The 6,016-nt window shown below is 51.0% G+C and overlaps 1 long non-coding RNA gene across 1 annotated transcript; it reads right to left on the minus strand.

Annotated features, from left to right (window-relative positions):
• Positions 1 to 1,208: 1,208 nt before the first annotated feature.
• LOC133262534 (uncharacterized) lies at positions 1,209 to 5,740 on the minus strand. Its single transcript, XR_009741340.1, has 3 exons — positions 3,844 to 5,740; positions 2,844 to 3,010; positions 1,209 to 2,579 (listed from the first exon to the last, which is right to left on the minus strand). It is a non-coding gene; the product is annotated as an uncharacterized LOC133262534 (long non-coding RNA).
• Between the last annotated feature and the right edge of the window lie 276 nt (positions 5,741 to 6,016).

Genomic DNA, 6,016 nt, shown 5'->3' on the forward strand with positions numbered 1-6,016 from the left:
TTTGCACCAGGAGCAAAGTCCCACCCAGCTCATAAATTACCTCCTGGCCATGCATCATCTGGGAGTCAATGCCCTGGAGATCTGTGCTCAGGAATGCTTGAGACATCCAGGTTAGGAAGTTGTAACTGGTCTAATGGAGAAAGCAGCACCTCCATCCCCATCACAGCTGCACTGGTGATGCCCCATGCCCACAGGCTCCAGGCAGGGCAGGAAGGAGCTCTCATGGCACAACCACCATGGGCAGACCGCAGCCTACACAGTGCCTGGGGGACCAGCTCAGCCCGGGTAACCTCCACCTCATTCTGCATCCTGTTGCTGTGATGCAGGCACAGGAGCTGGCACAGGGGGTGCAGGTTGCAGGGCTGCTTTATCCCAGCTTAGTGTTCATCAGATCACGGCCATGGAAGGTGGATCAGGGCCACAAGTGATGCTTTCCCCTCCTGGGCAGCCAGCGCTGTGTCTGTCCCTTGCTCGGGCTGACTTGCCGGGGGCAGCAGTACCCAGAGCAGCACTGACCACATGCGGTGAGCTGGGTAAACGTCTGTTAAAAATAGCCCATAAAGGGAAGAAAGGACATGAAATAAGAAGCTGAAATGCAGCTCCATTAGGAGGGCCCTCAGGCTGCAGGGAGGCAGCCTGGCATCGGGAGAACTGAGGAGGGAGGGAACTTTAATGCGACCTTAAAATCATCCCCTCCCTATGACGATCCCTGGATAAGCAAAATGTGCTCAAGTGCTGCCAGAAACAATGAGTGACCCAACTTCTTTTCTTAGAGATTCTTTTCCCCTCCCGTTGTGCGAGGCCACCACAGAATCCACCTTCATTTATCGGACTTCTTTTGCCTTTTCCCAGCAGGGATTTTCAGCTGATGCCCTGTATCTCCATGCAGGATGTGTTTGAGGCCTGGCAGGGACACGTATTTCATAGTTAGGGCAATCCTATGGCTAGAAAACCAAACAATAGCTCTGTCAGCTCTGAGCAAAGTGCTCGTTGCTGAAGGGGGAATAAAACACAGACCCTGCACTTGATCATAGAATCATAGAACAGTTAGGGTTGGAAAGGACCTTAAGATCATCCAGTTCCAACCCCCCTGCCATGAGCAGGGACACCTCACACTAAACCATGTTCCAGGCCTGGAAACTCTGCTCCTGGCTTGCTGTTTCCCACCACCGAGCTGCAGGAACAAGGGTAATTGCTGAAGGCCATTAATTCTCATAATTATGCCTGTCAGGCTTTTGTTGAAGTCAGCCTTGTCAGAGAGATGTATGTATCGATGGGGTGATAGGCAAGGCAGCCTCAGACTTGAACTATTCTGCTGTAAGGAAGGAATTGGAGACATGCAAGGAAGCCTGGAGCTTTGCAGAGGTTTTCCGTATGGAGGTTTGGTTCTGCTGGAGGTCAGGATGAGTCCAACGGGCTGATCCTGCCTTCCCTGGGAGCACACAGCCTCTTCGTAACGTCACTGGAGGTTGGCTCACGATCCCAAGGGATATCTGTGACCAGCACCAGCAATCTGTGCTTCCTGCAGAGTCAGATCCTTTCTGTTGCCACATTTCTGCTCAGCACAAGGCCGTTTTACACAATGATCTCCACTGAAATTACCCTTGGAGTGCATGGGTTACAATGCACAGAGTAGTAAGGCAGAGGAGAAGCTGTCCCAGGAGCAGGTCAGGCCCTTGGGGAGGCTGGTAGCTCATATTTGTGTTGTTCTGACAAATCAGAGCTCTGATGTCACTGGTGATGGGATGTAGGTAGGACATAGGGGCTGGTGAACCAGATTCCCAGAGGAATGCGTTGGGAGCATAGCTCGGGTCAGGGGCTGGGCTGGAAACTGCAGACCAGACAGAGCAAGGGTGTAAGCATCCCTGTTTGCTTCACTCCATCCAAACCAGCAAGGATTGGTTCCTTTAGTGCCCGTCATGCAAAAGAGTTCCAGTAACAAGCCCTCCCCAACTCTTTTACCTCCTGATCCTGAAGCATCTATGTGCTGAATCATTCGCACAGCTGAGATTGCTGCTCTCAGCAGACCCCCTGGTCCTCCCCCCATCAGCCTCCCACCAAACTCAGCGGCAAACTGACATTTTCGGCTGCTCTCTAGCCCTGGTTTGTAACATTTCATAAGCAATAAGTTTGTGCAGTGAATATAAACCTCCCTCTTGGAAAAAAACAGATTGCCACCACACAAAGGTTCCTCTGTTGTGTGCGTAATGCAGGGAAGTAGGAAGTCCAATGAGCAAAAGGGAACTGTGCTGGGGAGGCAGCTGGCTGCAATGCAAGAACCAAAAGCACCCAAAACAGAGTCACGCACATCAGTCCCTTCCCCTTTACAAACTCCTGCGGTGGTATTGCCCCCATGGCAATGGATGGTTTTGAAGGTGACTCCATTCATGCTCCTTTCATGAGGCTGAGCACCACCTTCTCTGCAGTGAAATGCTTTTAGCCAGATCTGATCAGTAAGTAATGCCCATTTATAGTGCTGGCTCTGGCAACACAGCTTCACTCCTCGGTTCGCAGCAGGAAAACTCATTCCAGGCATTACTGAAGTCTTGCTTAAGTCCTGTTTTAGGATTTAAGCTGGGCTTTTGGTCTAGAATCATAGAACCATAGAATAGTTCGGGTTGGAAAGGACCTTAAGATCATCCAGTTCCAACGCCCCTGCCATGGGCAGGGACACCTCACACTAAACCGTCTCACCCAAGGCTCTGTCCAACCTGGCCTTGAACACTGCCAGGGATGGAGCATTCACAGCTTCCCTGGGCAACCCATTCCAGTGCCTCATCACCCTCACAGGAAAGAACTTCTTCCTTATATCCAATCTAAACTTCCCCTGTTTGAGTTTGAACCCGTTACCCCTTGTCCTTCCCAAGGTCAGATGCACCCTGCATGGGTGTAAAAGGGGACAGGGACAGCTCAGGGGTTCAGAACAGAGCACAAGGTGATCCTTTGCACTTGGCAAAGAGGCTCTGAAGTCCTGGATAGGTTTGGCAATCCCAGAACCGAGTGGTTGTTTCTGGAAGGGGGAGATGTGGGGAGCTCCTTTGCTTCTTTACCTCAAGCAAAGTTTATCGTAGGAGTTACTTTAGGCTCAGGGAGACCTTAGAGCAGCTCCCAGTGCCTAAAGGGTCCCTCTGGAGAGGGGCTTTGGACAAGGGTCTGTAGGGACAGGACAAGGGGAATGGCTTTAAACTGACAGAGGAGAGGTTGAGATGAGCTCTTAGGCAGAAGCTCTTCACTGGGACTGGGTGAGCTTTAAGGTCCCTTTCAGCACAAACTAGTCTGGGATTCCATGATCTTCCCAGGCTTCCAGAGACCACCCTTGTCCCCTGTTAGGCCTCTTGGATCCCCATCTGCACCCTACTTATGTTGGGAAGAATGTGCTCAGAAATTTCTGGAGCCTTATCTTAATCCTAGCAGCTCCTCCAGCTGGAAGGCTGTTCTTCTGCTTCCCAGCCTAAATACATTTATGACCTGTTTATTTTTGCTCGATTTTGGGCCATGGTTTCAAAAAAAACCTAACACCCAGCCCACGTATGTACTTCAAAACACTGTTTCATATCAGATGCTTAGACGAAATCCTGCAGCTCTTGCATGCAGAGAAAACTGGTGACTTTGGTGACTCTGCTGCCCATATACTATTGGAGAGAGGATTTGCAGGCTTGGCCTTCTCCTCACCAGCTCCTTATTCCAGCAACCCATGACTGCTCAGACTGTACTCACACAGCCCAAGGCTTCCTTTAAGGTAAAGCAGGAGGTCCAGGAACAAAATGAGCCTGAATTGAGTGCTGGAGATTCAAAGTAAAGACTTACATTTGTGTAATGATGCTGTTGTGAATGTAAAGCTACCAGCCTTCCAGTTTGTCCTGGGGCTTTGCAGTTGTTAAGAGTGGAGCGTGCTTCCGCTGCCATGCAGCAGCACTGTGATGAGTCCGTCCTTCCTCCAAAACAGCATCCCTGGGAATGTATTAGGAGCACCCCCAGCTGAAATGGAGCTCGGGTTCCCTCCGTCTCCCTGCTGTGGGGATTCCCTCACTGCAGGAAACAAGGAGAGAAGTTGCTCGGGGTTGTACCCACTCTCTGCCAATTGTGGAAACGATGCTGCTCTGCCACCCATCTGTTTGAGCAGCAGATTCCCTGCAACGCAGCAAGATGCCCACGGAACTCACACACTGTGAGCTACTTGGCTTGTCAGACGCAGATGAAAGCTCCCCAGCACTACCAGCAGCAACATTCGACGCGCTAAATTCAGCTTTGAAGTTCACAACCCACTAAGCTACGGAGGCTGGCTCCTTCCTGCTCCATCCTGCGCTGACTCAGTGGGACGATGACATCCTACAGCTGTTTCTACAAGGAAAGATTGGGAAAAAACACCCTATTTCTCTTTAAAAAGCCAATCTTGGGTTCTAGGGAGCTGTTTGCTCTCATGGATTCCATGCCCATTTATCCATTGGCTTAGTTGATGAGCTTGCCAGCGGGAAGGATTTGAATTCCATTTTATCCCAATTATATTTTCCACAGCTGTGATATGAGATGATGCTGCCAAATGATTTAGGCTCCAAATGTGACCTATATTGAATAGTATACAATTCTGGAGATGTTCTTGGGGTTTTAAGGGTAGAGTTTCTACTTCCATGTAGACTTTTTAATGGAAGCCTACAGGAAAACTTTGCTTTATGTTTCCTATCCTATTATTATTATTATTTACTATTAATGCTCCAAGACAAGTGTTGATGCCCCACTTACAGCAGTATACCAAAAAAGGACCTTACGAAACAGCCATATGAAAAGACATAGAGCCTGTAGGTGTTTCATAAATCTATCTTTTATTCAGTGCCCATATTTCAGGTCCTATCATCAGACATCATTTTGATTGCTAGTGTATCAAGAGTTGTCACGTAGCTTCTTTAAATGTATTTGGCAAGAGCATTTACCATTCTAAGGGTCCTATGTTGCAGACACATAAATAGCTGCTTAACTGGACATCTCGGTAGTGCTTCGTTAATGGCAAGTCTGGTCTGATATGTCCATGTCTATGGGCAAAGTCCTGCTTGGGAGCACAAGCTGCTTTGGCGCATGTGAGGTGGGAAGCACAGGGGTCTGCAAGGACCTTTTCAGTTTGGGAGGCCACCAGCACCCAACCGCGTTGCTCAGAGCACCCAGCAAAGCTCCCATAGTCCCTCCACCAGGCCCAGTGGCATGGGCAGTGTTGATGCACATCAAAGTCCCCTGAGGATGGCGGAAAGGGCAGAGCTTTCCTGCTTGGCAAGCGGTCAGAGCATCATCTCGGGATGTGGCACACATGGGGTCAAGCTCCTCGGGGTATGTTTATTCCATGCAGTATAAACAGAGCAGTCCGGGAAGCAGCATGCTGTGCAGAAATGCCTTGATGTCACTCTATGGAGATAAATACCAAGTTTATGCTCTCCCAGATCCGGGTCTGCTTTGCCCATATACGTCCTGTGATCAGCACTGCCTCAGCTTAGCTTCAGAGGCATTGGGATTCATTCTCTGCACGGATTTTGGGGCTGCTGGTGAGTCTCAGGGCTGTGCATGGGGACCCAGGGTCTCAGGGATGGTGGGATGGGATCTACCCCAGCTCTGCAAGCTGGTGAGCTGGGTCCCAGGCTGAGCTGCTTTTTATAGGTCTGATGTGTACAGCCGGCAGCTGATGGCTTTAGCAGATGCATCCTCCCTGCCTGCGGGAAGGCTAGGAGACCTTGGGAACCAGAGTCACTGGGGGGTTAGTGAGGGGATGGGGGGGAGCAGAAGCTTTAAATAAGTCATCCAAAGGGACGCGGTGGGTGCTTGGGAGCGGATGCAGTGGGCTTGTGGCTGTGGTGGGGGGAGCACCCGAGGGATGAAGGCGCTGCCTGCCTAACAGCCCCGGCGAGGCGATGCTCGGGGCCGCAGCCACCTCCTCCACTGGGACAGCCCCTGCCCGCCTGGCGGGGGCACCGCCGAGCCGCCTGGGCAGCAGGAGCCGTTGCGCTCCGGCGCTAGGACCCGGTGGAACCCTACC

Source organism: Pezoporus flaviventris, unplaced genomic scaffold (assembly GCF_033815535.1).
Source record: "Pezoporus flaviventris isolate CSIRO_AGI_PZ_B2104156 unplaced genomic scaffold, CSIRO_AGI_Pfla_v1 ptg000213l, whole genome shotgun sequence".
NCBI lineage: Eukaryota > Metazoa > Chordata > Aves > Psittaciformes > Psittacidae > Pezoporus > Pezoporus flaviventris.